Source organism: Furipterus horrens, unplaced genomic scaffold (genome assembly GCF_987537825.1).
Source record: "Furipterus horrens unplaced genomic scaffold, mFurHor1.1.pri manual_scaffold_11, whole genome shotgun sequence".
NCBI lineage: Eukaryota > Metazoa > Chordata > Mammalia > Chiroptera > Furipteridae > Furipterus > Furipterus horrens.
In genome coordinates, this window is record NW_028327181.1 from 63581435 (window position 1) to 63600517 (window position 19083).

Below are 19083 nucleotides of genomic sequence, written 5' to 3' on the forward strand. Positions count from 1 at the left end.
TTTTTAATTTGCACCAACCGTTATCTGTTGCCTCCGCGGCTACCCTCTTAAAACTTTTACCTGCAATTGTTTTCACGAAATTGCCCCTGAGGAGAGAGGCTTTTGGTGCTACCCAGCTCTCAGTCACGTCAAAGACAAACCTTTTAAGTGAGTCTTCAGGGAACTACCAGACAGTTCTTTGGGAATGAGATTGTATTCCATTCTGTCCCCTGTGGTACTGGGCATGTGGGTTGTTTTTCAATGTTACCCATGGGATGGAGAGCAAAGCTCTAGGAAGAATTAAAGCAACACAGATCATTGATCTTACAGAAACCAATCACTTTTCTTGAATAAGTGTTCCCTGGATTCCTGCAAGCGTGCTGGTTAAATTTTCAGTTTAAAAACAATTGAGTCTATTTTTTCCAGTTGTATTTTTTGTTGCTTTTGTAGAAATGAATTTTCAGGTGTCCTTACTTCATAATTTTTACTGATTTGCCTACAACATGGTTTTAAACTTGACTATACGTTAGTTAAATATTTAATCGTGGGGAATGATTAGGAAACAGAAATAAAAACAGAAAATGTAATTTATCATTGAGGGTCTCCCAGATGGGTACATGAAATTTGAAAATCTATTTCTTTATTTAGTGGTCTCACAAGTAAGGTTAAATTACAAGTTATTTTAAACCCCTTTTCTTCATAGAAGTTAAACAGGCTTTGGGGTCAGAACTGCGTTCAATGCCACCTCTGCTTCTTACTAGCTTGATGACCTAGGACAAGCAATACAACCTCTCTGTGCCTCAGTTTTCTCATTTGTAAAATGGGGTAATAATAATATTTATCAGTAAGATTATTGTGAGGGTTACACTAATGATTCTTGAGAAGAGTTAACCTAAAAACAGACTTTCTTTTCTTTCTTATTTTTGCCTGTTTTGCTTGTTTTAAAGAGTCAAGAATAAAATTTATTTCAGCATTTGAAATAAAAAATTTTGTCAAAAATCACATTTGTTCATTTTATTGATATGTAGTTAAAATGTTATTTATTTATTAAACAAACATTTATTAAATACCTAGAAAATTTTAGGCACTAACAGTCCAAGAAATTGACAAGTAAACAGGTGATTACATGAAATGTAAGGAAGTTTGTGATATAAGAATACACATGGGAGTATGTAATGAGAGTGTGGTTTTCACCAGTTCCTCTTAAGATTTATCCCTTCTTTGGCTCTAAAACCAAGGAGTTGGTCCTATTTTTATTTTTAACTGGGGGGTTTAAACTGGAATTTAAAAATCTTTCTGTAGATGAAAGAAAAGCAACTTGAATTATGGAGGACGCTACAATAAGTATTTTCTGTAGAGCAAGAGCTTCCTGTCAGCATAGTCACCTCTAGGGTTTTCCATCTGAAAGTTCTTTGGCATACTTTTTTCTTTGCTATCCACTTTTTTTTTTTTTTTAATCATCATCATCTTCTTCTTCTTCTTCTTTTTTTATTTTCCACTTTCTCTTCCCCACTTTATCATTTAGAGATCTGGGTAGTTCCCCAACAAAGAGTGTTTTACAGATTCTCTGGGTGATCTATAAGTAAAGACAGAAAATAATATTTTTTTAACCTTCTAGTTCTGTACCAACAAAATGAATATAAACTTTCGTAGCAGTTATTGAAAATGCAGATAATTTTTATTATATTGCATTTTTTTCAGAATCCTCAATCGCAATCCTTTGAGAAGTCTTGATGATCCCTATCTTTTCAAATTGCCGGCATTAAAACATTTGTAAGTATTGCGATAATCTCTTGGTTTGTGAGATGATTTCTGCTCCTTTCTACTTTTGTCAAAGTGTTAGCATTTTGCATTTTGACTAAAAAGTCGTAATTTAAATTATAACTGGTTTATTGCATAAAAGTTATTGGCATAGTAGCCCTGGCTGGTGTGGCTCAGTGGATTGAGCGCTGGCCTGCGAACCAAAGTATAGCCAGCTCTATTCCCAGTCAGGGCACATGCCTGGGTTGAGGGCCAGGTCCCCTGTTGGGGAAGCATGAGAGGCAGCCACACATTGATGTTTTTCTCCCTCTTTTCCCCTCTCTCTAAAAATAAATTTAAAAATATTTTTAAAAATAAAAAATAAATAAAATATCTTTCCCTATTGAAAAAAAACAAAGTTATTGGCACAGAAAAATGATTACGAGAGAATGCAGGTGGACAAGGGAGCCAGCAGAGAAAGGGAGCGATGTTAAAGAACACACACTGATATGTAACTTGAGAAGCATGTAGAAATACCATTGATCTCAGAAAGAAAAAAGGAATAACTTGTACATTATGTATTTTTTAAAGAGTAATGAAGTGGTGGATGCTACTGAGAATGAGAAGTAGAATAATGGCTAAAAAAAAAGTAGGTTGTACTGTTCACCAACATCATTAATTTGATGATGCAAATAAATGTAAATTTCTTCAAGAAGAGCTCTCTGAAATTATTATCCACAGCAAGTAAACTTTTGAGCTGGCTTGACAGAGAAGCCAAAACTGAAGTAAGCAGATATTAAGTGCCCTTTCAAGTACAGAATTTTGTCTTTGGGTTCATTTGATGCATGTTTGGACTTTCTCCTTCAGAGACCTGGGGAAAACAGATGTGTCACTCACAACAGTTGAGCGCATCCTCGCGCTAAACACTAATTTGGAAAAACTGTAAGTTGATTTTTCTTATATTTATTTTCACTTAGTTGTTCTTTTAGGTTTGCCTTATTATTTTCTTAAGTCGGATTCTTATTTAATAAAATTCACTATTTTAAAGTATACAGTTCAGTGAGTTTTGAGAAATGTGTATTTATGTGCCACCATGATATTTGAGATACAGAATACTTTCGTCATACCTAAAAGGCTCCTCATGATTTTTTGCACTCAGTTCCTCCTCCCACCATTAGTCCCTGGCAAGTACCAATTTGATTTTTGTCACGATAGTCTTGCCTTTTCCAGAGTCTCTTATAAATGAAATCATGTGAAGTGTAGCCTTTTGGGTTGGCTTCTTTCAGTTAGCATAATCCTTTTGGAATTCATTCATGTTATTGCATCTGTGAGTAGTTCATTCCTTTTTATTGCTGTGTAATTTTCCAGTTGTGTGAAGATACCAGTCTGTTTAAGCGGTCATCAGTTAATGGATGTTTGAGTTGTTTCTACTTTTTTTTGGCCCTTCCGTTCTAAATGATAGCTTTGCTGGATAGAGTAATCTTGGTTTCGGTCCTTGTTTCTTATCACTTTGAATACTCCTTGCCAGTCCCTTCTTGCCTGCAAAGTATCTTCTGAGAAATCAGCTGATAGGCTTAAAGGAACTCCTCTGTAGGTAACTCTCTGCTTTTTTCTTGCTGCTTTTAAGATTCTCTCTCTACCTTTACCACTTAGCATTTTAATGATGGCGTATCTTGGTGTGGTCCTCTTTGCGTCCGACTTATTTGGGACTCTCTGTGCTTCCTGGACTTGCATGTCTATTTCCTTTGCCAAATTAGGGAAGTTTACTTTCATTATTTTTTCAAATAGACTTTCTTGCTCTTCCTCTCCTGCTTCTGGCATCCCTATGATTCGGATGTTGGTACTTTTGGAGGTGTCCCAGAGTTTTCTTATTCTCTCCTCATTTTTTTAACTTCCATATTTCTTCATTCTCTTCTGGTTGACTGTTGATTTCTTCCTTATGTTCCAAATCATTGATTTGCACCCTGGCTTCCTTCCCTTCACTGTTGATTCCCTGTGGATTTTTCTTTATTCCACTTAGTGTAGCCTTCATTTCTTCCCTTATGCTTTTGCAGTACTCAGTGAGTTCTCTGAGCATCCTTATCAGCAGTGTTTTTGAAATCTGCATCAGATAGGTTGGCTATCTCCATTTTGTTTAGTTCTTTTCCTGGAGTTTTGTTCTGTTCTTTCATTTGCACCATATTCCTTTGTTTCCTCAACCAGGCAGCCTCCTTGTGTTTGTTTCTGTGTACGAGGTAGAGCTGCTTTGACTCCCTGTCTTAGCACATCTGTTAAGTTGTATGGGGTGGAGCTTTGGGTATTTGCCAGGGCGGGGCAACCCATTTCACCACTCTGTGGCTCTGTATGTGGAGGAGGGGTCAGAGAGAGGACAATGCCACTGCCTGGCTTCTGGAGGCTTGCTCGGCACTCACCCTGCTTCCAGTCACTTCACCCACTGGCACCCCTCTAGCTGTTGCACTGGTGGTGGTTCCCAGAGTGGGTGGGTTTGAGTGCATTCTAGAACTGTGGGGGCCCTCTAAGCAGGCTCTCTTGAGTGACAAGTGGTTTCTTCCGCCACCCCAACCCACACTGGTTTTTATAGCCAGAAGTTATTATGCTTTATATTTTTGGTGTTGGCGCCCTGGGCTATGTGGTCTGGCCTTGGATTGGGATCACTCGATCTTTATGCACCACACATGAATGTAGGACTGCCTGTTCTGCCAGCCACTGGTGCCAACTCACCAGCACCACACAGTGTCCTTTCCGCCCTGGCTCCACCCCTCCTACCCATCTGGATGAATATGGCTCCTTTAAATCATTGGTTGTCAGACTTCCATGCAGTTCGATTTTCTCACAGTTCTGGGTGTTTTTTGTTTTGAGGATAGTTGTGATATTTCTTATGCTCGTGCAAGGGGCTGCTGAAGCATGTCTGCCTATACCTGCAACTTGACCTGAAGTCCTTTCTCTGGTTCCTTAAGATGGAAGCTGCAGAAGCTGAGTATTGCTTTAGCAACATCCCACATATTGACATCTCATGTTTTCTGTTTCAGTCAGTTCAAAATAGTTTCTAATTTCCCTTATGAATTTTTTCTTTGACCCATAGGGTTATTCAGAAGCATGTTTTTTAGTTGTCAAAACTGTGGACTTTTTTTTTTATAGATCTGTTAATTTCTGATTTACTTTCACTGTTGTTAGAGAACGTATATTGAATAACTAAAATCCTTTTTAAATTATTGAAACTGACTTTATAGCCAGTAAATTCTGGTAATAGGCCAGAATATGGTCTATTTTGGCAAATCTTATGCGTCCACTTGAAAAAAGTGTACATCCTGCTGATTTGGGGAGGAGTGTCTTCTACACATCATGTACGTGGATAGTGTTCTTCTAGTCTTCTATATCCTTGTTGATTTTCTATCTACTTGCTCTATCAATCACTGAAAGAAAATGTTAAAGTATCCAATTATAATTGTGGATTTGTTTGTTTCTCCTAGTCATTCTCACTTTCCTTCACCTATGTTTAAACTCTGTTATCAGGTGTATAAGTTTCTAGGTAACGTCTTCATTATTTGACATATTTATTTTGATGAAATATAGCCTCCTTCATCCCTGGTAATATGCTTTGACATTGACTTTGTCTTATGGAAATATCTCCACTCCAGCTTTCTTTTGGTTAGTGTTAGCATAGTATATTTTCTATCCTTTTAACCTATGTGTATCTTTCTATTGAAGTTGGTTCTTGTAGACACATAAAGATGGCTTTTGCCTTTTTTATCTAGTGTGACAACTGTATTAGACCATTTCCAATTAATGTAATGATTGATGCAATTACATTTAAATCTACTGTCTTGCTATTTGTTTTTTATTTGTCCCATCTGTTTGCCTGTTGCTGTTGTTTTCTTTTCATTTGTGCTTTTGGATTGAATACATTTGAGTATTTTATTTTCTTTGTGGGCTACAAAGCTATAGCTCAGATTTTGTTATTTTAGTGATTGCTTTATGGTTTATAGTATGCATCTTTACCTTATCACAACCTATCTTCCAATGATATTTTATAGTTTCATCAATGGTATAAGAACCTTGCAATAGTGTACTTCCATTTGTCCCTCCTGGCCTTTGTCCTGTTGTTTTCAATACATTTTACTTTTACTTACATTATAAACACTACACTATATTTTGTGTTTAAATAATCAATTATCTGTAAAGATATTTAAATAATGAGAAAAACTTACATATTAACCTAAGTCACTTCCAATTCAAGTGTCCTTCAGAATTTGTAATAATCTGTATTTCCATCTGGTAACATTTTTCTTTTGCTGAAAACGACCTCCTTTAACATTTCTTACAGTGCAAATCTACTAGTGGAGAATTCTTTCAGCTTTTGGATGTCTGAGAGTATTTTGGTTTTGTTTTTGAAAGGTCATGGGTAGAGATTTCTAGCTTGATAGTTGTTGGGTCCCCTTCCCCACTTCACTATCTCAAATATTTTTTTTGCACTGGGAGTTTTGGCTTACATTATTGCCAACAAAAAAATCTACTGTAATTTTTATCTTTGTTCCTCTTATATAGTGGTTTTATTTTCCCCCTTGGACTGATTTTAATATTTTCTCTTTATTGTTGGTTTTGAGCAAATTGATTATGATGTGCTTCAGTATAGTTTTGGGCATAATTCTTGTGCATGGACTTCACTGGCCTTCTTGGATCTGTGAGTGTTCAGTATTCACCAACAGGAACGATTTGGGGCTATTTATGCAGATTTTTATGTCTCCCCCCTTTCATGGACTCTAAGCACACATACATTAGGCCACCTGAAGTTGTTGCCCAGCTCCCTGTGGCTCTGTTCATCTTTGTTGTTGGTTGTTTCTCTTGGCGTTCCATTTTGTATAGTTTGTATTGCTACATTTTAAAGTCACCGGTCTTTTCTTCTTCTGCACTGTCTAATACGCCAGTAATCCTACCCAGTGTCTTTTTCTTGTTCTTTTTGGTTTTTATATTTATGTAGGTATTTATTGCATCTTTCCTCCATTACCATTTATCCCCCCTCCAGTGTCTTTTTCAGTTAGACACTGTAGTTTTTAATCTCCAGCTTCTTGGAGCAGGCACTATTCCTAACAGTGGGTGATATCCAGTTATTCTTCTCTCTGATCCTTTCATGTGGTTCTTTTCCTGGGCTCAAACCACTCTTCACACACAGGCACCATCCAGTACTTTGTTGAATACTCAAGAGATCTCTCTGCATATCCCCAGAGTGCTTGTCTGTGTACTTCTTTTCTTTCCTAGTATTCTGCTTTGTGCATTCCAGTCACCTTGGTTTCCCCAACTCATATCCATTCCTTAGGGAGTTAACCAGTCTCTGTGGGTTTTTTTTCTTCCTTACATCATGACCTGGAAGCTCAGAGCAGTAAGTTAGAACAATGCATCAGAGGGCTTCCTTAATTTGTTTCCTATCTCTTGGGAGTCACTGTCCTTCATTACCTGAATTTCAACTTCTTGAGAACTGTTGTTACATATATTTTGTCTGGTTTTTAAATTGTTTTAGGCAGGAGGTCAAATTGATCCCATCTTGGTCTAAAGTCAGTTATATTCTCCCCCCTGCCTCAATAATATTTTTTAAGTCTGTTTTGTTTTGATCCAGAATCTAATCAAAGATCAGGTATCACATGTCTTGTCTTCGTTTCCTTTAATCTAAAACATTTATCTACCCTTTTTATTTTCTGTCTCTTATGACACTGGCATTTTTGATGTGTCTAAGATGGTTGTCTTATGAATTGTCCCATAGTCTGGATTTGTCTGTTTGCTCATGATCAGATTCAAAGTAAAATATTTTGGAAGGAATACTACGTAAGTGATGTATCCTTTCTACCTCATCATTTTAAGTGGCCTATAATGCTAAATTTGATCTTTTGGTGAACATGGTATTTTCCAGATCCCTCCATTGTAAAGTTATTTTTTCCTTGGTAATTAATAAATAATCTGTTGAATGATGCTTTAAGATCAGTGGACATTCTCCTCTCAACTTTTTACCCAATTGTGCATCAGTAATAATTTGTGTCTGATCGATTACTACATTGGTGGTTACAAAGTGACACTCTTTTTCTAATTTTATTATTCCTACTACATTTATTAGCTGGAATTATTCTATAAATAATAGTTTACCTATTTTCTTTTTGAGTATTATTGTGAACTCATGGGCTCTTCTTTAAATTAATTATGTTATACCTTATTATCATTATTCTTTTGAATGTTCATATTGCCCAGATTTGCCCAATGCAGTCTGCTACTATTTAACCACATAATGTTTTTCTTTATGCCCAGAGTAACTTCTAATACATTTACCACTCACAATTAGGGATTTATAAGTTAGGGACTTATCCAGAGCCTTCTTAGAAGATTTCCCCCTCCTAGTGCACTCTCCACCCAAAGTGAGACTTCTGGGTTGGGAGAAGGAGATACATCTGAATTATAACTACAGATCAGAGTGTCACCTGATTCTAGTGCCTATCACCTTTAGTCTGCCATTCTTACTCTTCTGTCCTCCCCTCTATTTATTGACAATATTCAAGAGAGCAAATGGCTGCCCTGGCTGGTGTGGCTCAGTGAGTTGGAGAGGTTTCCTGTAAACCGAAGGGTCGCGGGTTCCATTTCCAGCCAGCCTAGGGTTTCGCTGAGGGTCCCGGTTAGTTTCTCTCTCACATAGATGTTTCTCTCCCCCTCTCTCTCCCTCCCTTCCCTTCTCTCTAAAATCAATAAGCACGTTCCCCAGTGAGGATTACCAAAAGAATAATCGATGGCCAGCTGATGCCCCCCAAACTGTTCAGGTGGGAAGCCCCCATAACGCTTCTTCGCACAGCCCTCTGGTAGCCTCTGCCCACCTCTTCTACCTGCTCAAATAGCTTTTCTGCCAATAATTTAATTTTCTGCCTTTCCCTTTATAGGATCCTCCCCCGTAATTTGGCCTGCTGCCTCTGCAAATTCAGTGAGAACATTGAGAGGGTCAGCCAGAGAGTGAAATTACACTGCCCCGCTGACTGTCTGACACACACAACTTGTGGTGAGTCTGAATTGCCCAATGGTAAATTCTTTCTTTTTTATTTTATTTGTTTTAATTTTTAATCGATGATGATAAGTTGTTTTCCTTTGGAAATACCTTTCGAAGGTTCGTTGTTGTTGCTGTTTTTCTTTTGTTCTTTCTTTTTTAAAATTGTTGTTCTATTACAGTTGTCCCAGTGATGGTAAGTTTTTAAACAAATAAGGTCACCGTGTTATTTTTATTCATTCATCCAGAGTTTAACTCCCTATATTTCTGAGAATCGCTTCCTTGCTAAAAGTTGGATGAAGGAAAAAGAGAAAGGAAGGGGGCAGGGGATTAACAGCAATGAGCACACAGTGCGTGCGGTGCTCAGTTGGCGCTTTCCGTCCAAATGAGAACCTGTTGGTCAGTGGCACAGCCTGTAAACTGGCTCTGGATGCATTGGGCCTCATTTGTCCTTTGCCTCGTTGGACAGGTAGAGCTATATTTTTATTCTGTTTGTTTTGCAATTTTATAAAAAGAGTACGAGTGATTGTATTTTATGAAAATTCTATTTGGGATCTGAATTTCTGGTTTTATTATCAGAAGCTACTGACAAATCCTTCTAATGGGTGGGAGGCCTCTTGTATTCTTAGAGTGTCCAACTCTGAACTTGCTCTGAAGCTCACGGTTTTCTATCCACCAAACACTTGGGTGCTTTTAAGTATTTTTCTACAAATTAGGCTTATTTGCACCATCTGATAACTTCCAAAATGTGCTTTCATGCCCAAATAGTGTGAATGTGGGTCTCTGGCAGGGATCTGGGGCACATCATAAATAATAACACTGTGCTACTTATATTAAGAGAGTGTGGCTCATTTTTCAAAAACAAATTTTTGGCCCATTATATTACTCTCTTCTACCCCAAAGGTGGGCAGAGCAGGCATTTTAATCTCCTTTAACAGGAGAGTAAAAACAAGATTAGAGAGTGTTAAGTGCTGTCACCTAGTACTCAGATCTCTGGCTTTCCTTTTGGGGCTCCACAAGCTCCCCACTTTGGGACCCTCAACTCCTTCTCTGACCCTCAGCTTCAACAGCAATACTTTCATTATTCTGGAATGGAAACCCAGTTGCACAATGATACACTTGACCTTCATGCAGTCAGAAGCTTTGGATGGTTCCCCAAGTAAAGCTGAAAATGTAAGAAAAGACATGAAAGGAAAGGAGAGTAGGCATCTGACAACAGTTGCCTTTTCCCTTCTGTATATTAGAACCCCAAAGTATTATTCCATAGATGTGTTGAACATTCCACAGTGGCACACAACCTGCCAAGTCTCTTAACCCACCTACATTCCAGATGCCTGCCTAAATTTAAGTACAGAGCAAGAGTGGACATAGAGTTCTTTTTCTGTATAGAGCCTTTTGTTCTGGGGGCAGGGATGTGTAGAAGCAATGACCGAAGTAATGCTTTGGTGGGTAAGTGGAGAAGGGCATGTCCAGATGAAGAGCTGTTAGCCGTGGGTTTTAATCACGCTCACCTGTGATGGAAGCAAGAACACGAGCACACGAAGAGGCGGAGAGAGGACGCCTCATGCTCCCTCTGCATCTGAGCAGGACAGGGTGGGAACCATGAACGTGAGGAATCGCAGTAGATCTGCAGAGAGTGTAACTGAGTGGGGTCTTCCAGCCTTGGTTTTTCTTCAGTACCTGGCAACTGGCCCCCGGGGATTAAGGGACTAACCCTAAATATAGTTACTCTATTTCACGCTGTGGAATGTTCTGAGTCAATAACGCCCTTTAAAAACATAGCTTTTCTCCTTTTGTTGTGTTGTCAATCAGGTTTAAGTTGGGGTTTATTTTTCTCCTCTCTCAACAACATTCCGATATTTGCTGATTCCCAACTTATCAACTTATTTGACTGGCATGTAGGGCTTTGGACTGACAAAAAGCTGTCCCATGAGTCCTTCATGATCAAAAATGGTCTCTTCTTTTTTGACAGATGAACCACATTTAAAAAATCCGAAAGGCTCCTTCATGAGCGCGTTGCGAGAACATAAGAATGCGGGCAGTGAGCTGACAATTCAGCCAGAGGAGGTCTCCTTAGGCCAAAAAAAGAAGAAATTGTCAGCCATTCTGGGTAAGCAGCTAGACTTTAATGATAACAGTGATGTCATTAGTGCACTACAGTACAGACTGCCTTATTTCTCGGAGATTAAAAAGCAGGTATAGAATCAATGTTATTACCATTCATTAAACTTCCTTTTTAAAATGTACAAGATGGAGGTATGCCCCTGAGTCGTTTGAAAAACAATAGAGGGACCCTTCTTAAACCTAAATTTTACAATTCAAGTTACAAAAATAAATGGAGGAAACTATTTTTTGGAACAGATTTATTAACAGACTTGCTCACTGAGCCAGAAGAAGAAGAGGTCTCCAAGCCAGAGGACATGAACAAATGGGCAAATGAAAAGACAGGAGCCCAGGGTGAAGAGGAAGAGGAGGAGCCACATGAGGTAAGGGCAGCTCCTGAGGCACAAGGCCTGGACAGCCAGTCAGTTAGGACGTGCCATGAAAGCACTGAGGTAGGAAGACCAGAGGCACCCAGACTGCCTCTTGTCTTAGCTATGTGACTTTGGCCAAGGCCCAAGACAGTGATCTTCTACTTTGCTCATTTAGACAGTGGTGCCACTGTTCCTGGGGTAGACACCAAGAGGACCTAACACACAAGATAAATAAATTGCACAAGAAAATGCTAATACTAAGATTGCATAACACATTAGATACGGTATGCTCTTTAAGAACCTATATGAGAGGGAACCCCCCAAAACCCAGAATTGTCTTCTGGAGGGCGGGCCCCTTGTAGTACAGGTTTCCTCCACTAGGGGAGTATTCTAGGAACCCATCTGTAAGAGTGTACCAGCTGGTTTTGTTGTGAGAGGGTGTGTTAGGCATCAGTGAATTTTTTTTGGAAGACTCTTTCAACATATTTGATGGGTAATTTACAAGTGCGCCTGCGCACACCTTGCTGAGTGTTCAGCTGTTCTGGACAAAAACCGCATGACCCCCACACCCCACCCTCCCTATTCACCCAGTCTTGCCCTGAGTGACTTTTTGTGTTTCCCTGGATGAAAAATTCCTCAAGGGGATTTGTTTTGCCAATGTGGAATCAGTGAAACAAAGAAACAGCAGAAGCACTAAATGGCATCAAAATTGACAAGTTCAAAAACTGTTTTGAGCAGTGGAAAAAAACGTCTCAATAGGTGTATTGCATCAAATAGAGAGTACTGTAAAGGGGACTGAAGTTTAAGCATGTAAGGATAAACACACAATATTTTATAAATATATTCTGTGGGTTTTTGGGTCTCTCCTCATAAGCCATTCACCTGAAAGAGTGGGATTTTAGAGTAGTAGTTAAGAATAGTTAGCTATTCTTTAGCACAGGCTTAAGAATAGTTAACTTTTATCTTTTCCATCTCTTTGGTTTGTTTTTTAAAATTATTGCTTGTTTTTCTCTTTTAAGGTCATCAGAAATGTGCCAAGATATGGCTATAAGGAGATACTCCTATTAGCCTCTCCTGTTATCGTAGTGGCGACAGGTTTAACTGCAATCTTCTGTCTCATTATGATAAGACAACGGTTCATTCAGCTTCCCAGAATACATTCTGTCTTTAGAATAGAGTCAGAACCCACAAACTGAAAATCAAAGCCACTTTCCCACCTACTCCTCCCTGATATTTTTCTTTAGTCATGAATGCTGATATGCTTTATTATTTTATTACACATTATATTCCAAAGATTTTTAAAGGAAGCCCACTCCCAGAGATTGTGTGGAACTGAAATCAAGATAACAAGCCACTGTACTATTTTGAGAACTTACAATAGGCCAGAGTTGACATGACAGCAAAATTTCTTCAACTCAAAATGGATGATGTTGATTTGATGTATTACCAATTACTCTCTTTCTACCATTGATTTCTTGTTGGCTGAACTGAGGAGAGATTTAGACTCTCCACCCTCATAAAGTTATGTCACCCTGGTCAAAAGGACATGGCTAAAAGACAAAAGTGTGATCTTGTCAATTGACTAGATTTACTTAGCGGATTTCTTCTCCAGTGTGTAAAAAGCATGGCGTAAATAGGTTCAGTTAAAACATTGCAAACTAAATCCTGCATCAGGCCTCTCTAAAGCCTGTCGTATTTATACTCACCTCTTCCTGGAGCTTGCCTGTGTGCCTTTTCTTCAATTACACAATGGCTTGTTTTCCCAACAGGCAGGAGCTAATATTAAAAGTGATCTAATTAGCTGACAATCTTGACTACCCTACTAATCCAACCTAATACCTTGTTTACATTTTCAATGGTCATGGCAGCCCCCCACCATAACCTAGCCACACCATGCCCATTTCTACTTTTGTTCGTGCCTTTGCTCATCTAAAACTCCCTTACTTTGCTCTGCCTGTGCTGCAAGTCCTGTGAATCTCTCAAAAGCCAGCTCAAATTCCTATTTCAGCCCTGCTAGTCCTCCTTCTTCTGTGAGATTTATCATCCTTTCAGGGCGTGGGCAGTAGTGAGGCATTCCCCTCCCACGAGAACTTAAAAATATGGTAAGTAAGTTTTTAAAAGGCAGCTCCCTAAGAGAGAAATACCAAGGTCAACACATCATGGAGCAGAGCAGAGATGTGTATGGACCAAATGGCCTCCTGGTCTACCAGACTTGAGAAATACCTGGCTGGATGTGTAACTGCTAAAGAAAACATGTCTATTTGCAGGAGGGTTGGTCAGCAGTAAAAGCAGAGAACAGGTGAGGGAGAGTCTGACATGGGCATTGCCCATCCTAGCAGTGCCTAAGAGTAGAGATGGCACCTCAGGCAGCAGACGTGGAGAGTCCAGCCCACTAGCCAGGCTGTGCCTGTTGGGGAGATGCATGGATCCAGCTAATACAGTCTTTTCCTTTAAACACGGGATTCAGCTGATTCCTATTGTTCTAATTCTGTTCTCACCAAGTAGCCTTCTGACTGTGCTTCTGTGTGCCATGTGGCCTAGCTCCACAGAGTGTATTTCCCTGATCGTGTAGACACAGGTGTTGTCTGTGGAACAGATGTAATTCTCACTCTCAGGCCGTAATCTTGGCCTTCTGATTTTTTATTAGCACTGCAGTATTGACAAGGTGAGACTACCCCGATCGGAAGAAGTGAGCCCTCTCTTGGTGAAGAGTCTGACTTCTGAGCCTAGGAGCTGGGGACTAGCATGTGGGCAGCTTGCCAAGGCCTCTGGGAAGAAGTCATTGGCCAGTGCCCAGACAATACCCTCTCCCTCTCTAGTGGGCACATGGCCTTTGCTTTTTTGGATTTTCTATAAACTCCTATAATGCATTTAATTTCTATGGAGTTTAATCTCGCATTTGTGTTTATTTATGTGGTTTCATTATTTCCTCTCCCCAGTTAGATGATAAGCTTTTTGAGGATGGTTTGCCTGACTCTTCTGTCTCCTTAAAGACAACAACACTGAGAAATATTTGAAATTTTGAAATTCAATGAAAACCACTGAAAGTATGAAGATATTTAATATCAAAGGACTTCCATAAATCAACAGGGAGAAAACAAACAAACAAGGGGAGAAGAGGGCAAGGGCTGTGCGGAGCAGGATGTGTATTGATCATCTGTCACCCTCTCTGCCGATCATCTCCTGGCTTATGGGGTATGGGTTTTGTTAGCGAGGCCTTTGTTACCTCATGGCATGAAAGTGGTCTCTGATATTTTCTTTTAGTCCTTTTTATAGTATTTCTTTTATTCATAATTTAAAAAAGAAATCTGTCTAGTATTGGTTTTGTTTGTAGTGTGGTTGACTGTTTTCCCCCTACGTGAAGATTTAATTGTTTTAAAATCTTTTATTGAATGACTCATTCTTTCTTTCCTGATCTAAAAAGCTCTCTTTGGACTCTAGTCTGTTGATCTAGTTATCTTTTTTTGTACCAGTGACAGTATCACCATGTAATTCCAATTTCTTTATAACATATAAGCTGCTGCTTTTTTATCTTCTTCTTCATACATTTTGTAGGCTATTCCTGCATATTTTCTCTACCAAATACCAGCGGGCCAGGTTTTGTTTAAAAACTCTCTTGGAATTTGAATAGATTGCATTACATCGGTAGGTTCATTTGAAGGGAACTGACATCTTCACAACACCTAAGAACATGGTATCTTCACGTCGTGTATTCTTCCTAATGTCCTTCAGAAGAGTTTTAATGTTTTGATCACGTAGGTCTTACGCATTTTTTGTTAAGTCTGTTTCTAGGTACTTGATGCATTTTTATTGATATTGCAAGTGGGATCTTTCTTTCATTTTTTAATTAGTCTTTTGTGGTACGTGGGACAACTCTTGAGGTTTGCGTATTAATCATTTGATTTTGGATTCACTTACTGAATTGTCATTTTACTTGACATTAAAATTCTAGTCGATGCTCTTGCACTTTTAGGTTTGGCATCATCTCCTATGCACATGCGTTTTGTCTCTTTCCAATACTTCACTTTTCTTATTAAATTGATTAGGACCTCCTCAACAATGATGAATAGTAACAGTAATAACAGGCATCCTACTCTTGTTCTTGAACTTAAAACAAAGCTGCTGCGTTGTTTCCGGTAGATACTTTTATTTTCTTTTTCTACTTCTAAGAGCTTTTATTAGGGACTAACTGCTGAACGTTATCCAAAGCAGCCAATGAAACACATTGCCAGCTCCCTGCAAGATCCTAACTTAGGGAGTATGGAAGAAGAGTCAAAGGGTATTCAACAAATTCCTGTCCTCAAGAAAGTTATCACCTTACCTAGAAGGGAACAAATAAAGATTTAGAGATAGTGGTCATTGTGATGAATAATTGTGATGTTGCTTTCTTCTTAAAACAGTTCCGTGCCGCAAGAACACCTGTGGGCAATAATGGAGGAAAGCCAAGGTAAATATTAGTCTGACAGTTTTTAAAGTAGGATTTTACAACTAGAGGAGCTTCTTCCTGGAGGTGGCCTGAAGTGACCTCTGAAAATGGTGCGCTACTCATTTGACCCAGAAAACCCCACAAAATCATGCAAATCAAGAGTTTTAAATATTCATGTTCACTTTGAGAACACTTGGGAAACAGCCAGGCCAAAAGGGTATGCATATCTGAAAAGCCACCAAGCAGCTAAAGGATGTCACTTTGCAGAAGCAATGTGTGCCATTCTGTCCTTACAATGGTGGAGTTGGTAGGAGTGCCCAGGCCAAAGACTGGGGCTGGGTGCAGGTTGGTGCCCCCAAAAGAGTGCTGCGTTTTTGCTGCACATGCTTAAAACTGCAGAGAGCAGTGCTGAACTTAAGGGTTGGGGTGCAGACTCTCTGGGCATTGAGCACATCCAGGTGAGCAAAGCTCCCAAGATGCAGCGCAGAGTTCACGGCGCTCATGGTGGATTAACGCCCACAAGGGCTCTCAGGCCTGCCACACTGAGATGCTCCTCCCTGAAAAAGAGCAGATTGGTCCTGAACCAGAAGAAGAAGATGCATAGAAAAGAAAAGAAAAGAAAAGTCCCATAAGGAACTGAAGCAAGAAAAACTTGAAAGTAAATTTATCATAAAATAAATGCTTAGAAAAGTTAAAAAAAAGAAAAAGAAAAGAAAGAACTAGAGGAGAACTTAGAACTCTACCTCAGTCTCATTTTACAGTGAGGAAACCGCTAAGTTTGGAAAGAACACTTGTTAACTCTGATGCTTTGCCTGGACTTTGCAAAATGAGCTCCGTAGCCAAAGCTGATAGAGAGTGTGACTAGCACAGGTGCATCTGCTGCCACTGGTCCTTTAAGGAAACAGGGAGCAAAGGGGGAGGTCTTGGTTGTACTTGTTCCTGCTGGTGGTGGAGCTCTGGGGAAGGGACAGGGAAAGCCACGTGGCCTTAGGGTAAAGGCTCTGGTCTCCTTCAAGGCTGACAGAATGTAGACTATATGAGTCCTTCCTGTAAGGTGGCAGGAAAATTTCCCTTCCCCTCCTCCTGGTTTTCAGGCCCCTACTCTCTCTATTCCCTTTATCCCAACTTCATAGAGTTTTAACTGGGCAAGACCTTACGCAGTAGTTTGTCTTTTCTTTCTTTTTTTTTTAATAATAAGGAAACAGAGAGGAGGAAGGGAAATATCTTGCTCCATGGCCACATTGCTAGTGTCAGAAAGAAGATGGTGCCTTTCCAGCTGGGGGTCTCTCCATTGATTACCCCGTGCTTGGACTGTGAGCTACACTTTATGTCAGAACTCAGTACACACGTACCACACAGACATAAGTCGTTTCTAAAACAGACTCATTATGCACTCTGATTTTTTTCTATTCTGTTTCAGTCAAAAAGAATACTTTGTAGTCTAGTGCTGGTTGTGACTTGTAAACTGATTTCACAACTCACTCAGCGGTGACAGCCTGCAGTACGGAAGTCAGCAAGCTAGCTAACTTAGCTAACTGCTATTTGGACTCAGGCATTTAGTTGTGTGATTTAACTTATAGGATAAAGCAGCTAGAAAGTTAAAAGCACCTTCTTACCCTCACCCCCACCCCCAGCAAAGGGTGTATGTGGGACTAAGTCTAAATGGGACAGATGTGAAATGCTTCTGGAGAGAGCAAACTGCTTCTGCCCAGTGTGGCTGTGCAGTTTTTCCCCAATGCACTTCAGGGCGCTTGGCCAAGGGCCAGGAAAGTGCTTCAGGCTGAAAATCCCACCTGTACTCCATGCCAGACCACCCACAGAGGTCACCCCAGAGACATGGCAGGGACATTTTAAACAGACACAGAGAACCCCTGGAAGCCCAGTGTGCAAAGAATCATTTCCAAGGTCCCAGGTCTACAGTGACTTTGCCTGTGAGTATGGACCCAGTTACCCATTTAATCCTAATAAGGCGAGGGACAAATCACTAATTGTTGGTATGCGTTTTCCTCCAAGGGGCTTTCTCTCGCGACTCCTGAATAAGGACCGACCGGTGGAAAGCCAGATGGAGGTAAATTTCAGGAGGATCAAGCACTGTGGCGGGAAAAAGTGGGGGACAGGCAGGATTCATGTTTCCCTCTCTGTTTTCTAGGAGGGCGGTTTCTGGAGCTGGCGGCGGGGTGCACATGGCCCTTTGAAAAAAGAAGAGGCACAGCATCTGCAAAACATGGGTTCCTCTGATGAGGAGGAGCCTTCAGACATGTAAATAACTGGGAGTTATTTAGAATTCCTGTCTAAAAGGGGGAAATAATGAATAGTTTCATTGTTCCTTTCAAGAGTAAAAGCTTTGACCTTCTTTTTCTCTCCCCAGAACAAAGGAGGGAGTCTCCTCTAAAACCCTGGAATCAGTAGTAACAGAAAGTGACACCTGATCCTCCTGCTGAGTGAACCAGGTTACTAATAAATTGTTTTTCTCTACTGAAATGTGTACGTTTGTAACCACCACTAGCCATGAGGGAAAGAATTAAAATGTAAATAGGTAAATATATATACACACAAATAGCACGAGCCATAAGCAAGAAAAACAAGGCTGAAGCAGGACTCCCGGGGTAGCCAGCACTTCCTCAAGCAGCAGTGTGGTCAAACAAGGGTGAAAAGGGACTCCTCTCCCCCATGTTCCCCAATATAGTCTGTCCCCGAGAACTGGAAGATACATCATCATCCAGGGGTGTGGGTTATTAAGTCAAATAACAATTTATCCTGGTGCTCTGGCCCCTGGCTCACCAAGCGCCAGTTATGTACAACATACTTGACCCCCATTGTGGCCCCCCATCATCAGGTCTTAGGGCTGTCAGAATATTTGGATCCCTGAGCATGCCTTTACGGTGAGGCCTGTCTTCTCCCCTGAGATCTTAAACTTGCACAAACCTGTGCCCTGTCTTGGTGTAACGGGTTCTCCATCCTTACAAGCTAGTAGAAAGTTCACAGTTAAGGGAAGAAAGTCATTTCAGATTAAGACTCTAATTAGATAGAAGTCATTAAGAAAATAAGTAATTTAGTAATGTCAGCTAAATTAATAAAAGCTTATATTCATCTTTCAGTCAAAGGTTGAGTATACAATAGCAAGCTAACATAAAAAATTGAGGAATCCCTAAGGCTCGGCCCCTTACAATGTAACAGGAGCAACAGCTCTACCTAAGACACAGGCAAACACACACAGGAGACTTCCAGCCAAGATGGAGGCCTAGAGTGACACGCTCCATCTCTCTCCACAACTAAGAAGGAATACAACTACCACAAAACCAGAAATAACCAGAAGTTCCAGAAAATAAATGGAAGTCCAACGTAGGAAGTTATAAAGAAGTGGTGCTCATCCAGAAGGGTAGGAGGTGTGAAGCTGGGGTGGAGAGGTCAAACTGTGCTGGTGGTGGCAGCAACGGCGATGATGGTGGGAT

The 19083-nt window shown here is 40.1% G+C and overlaps 1 long non-coding RNA gene across 1 annotated transcript; it reads left to right on the plus strand.

The window, feature by feature from the left end:
- The first annotated feature begins 15609 nt into the window (after positions 1-15609).
- Positions 15610-18112, plus strand: LOC149998010 (uncharacterized). The gene is made up of 3 exons (XR_016514136.1): positions 15610-15652; positions 17645-17699; positions 17781-18112. It is a non-coding gene; the product is annotated as an uncharacterized LOC149998010 (long non-coding RNA).
- Positions 18113-19083: the final 971 nt, after the last annotated feature.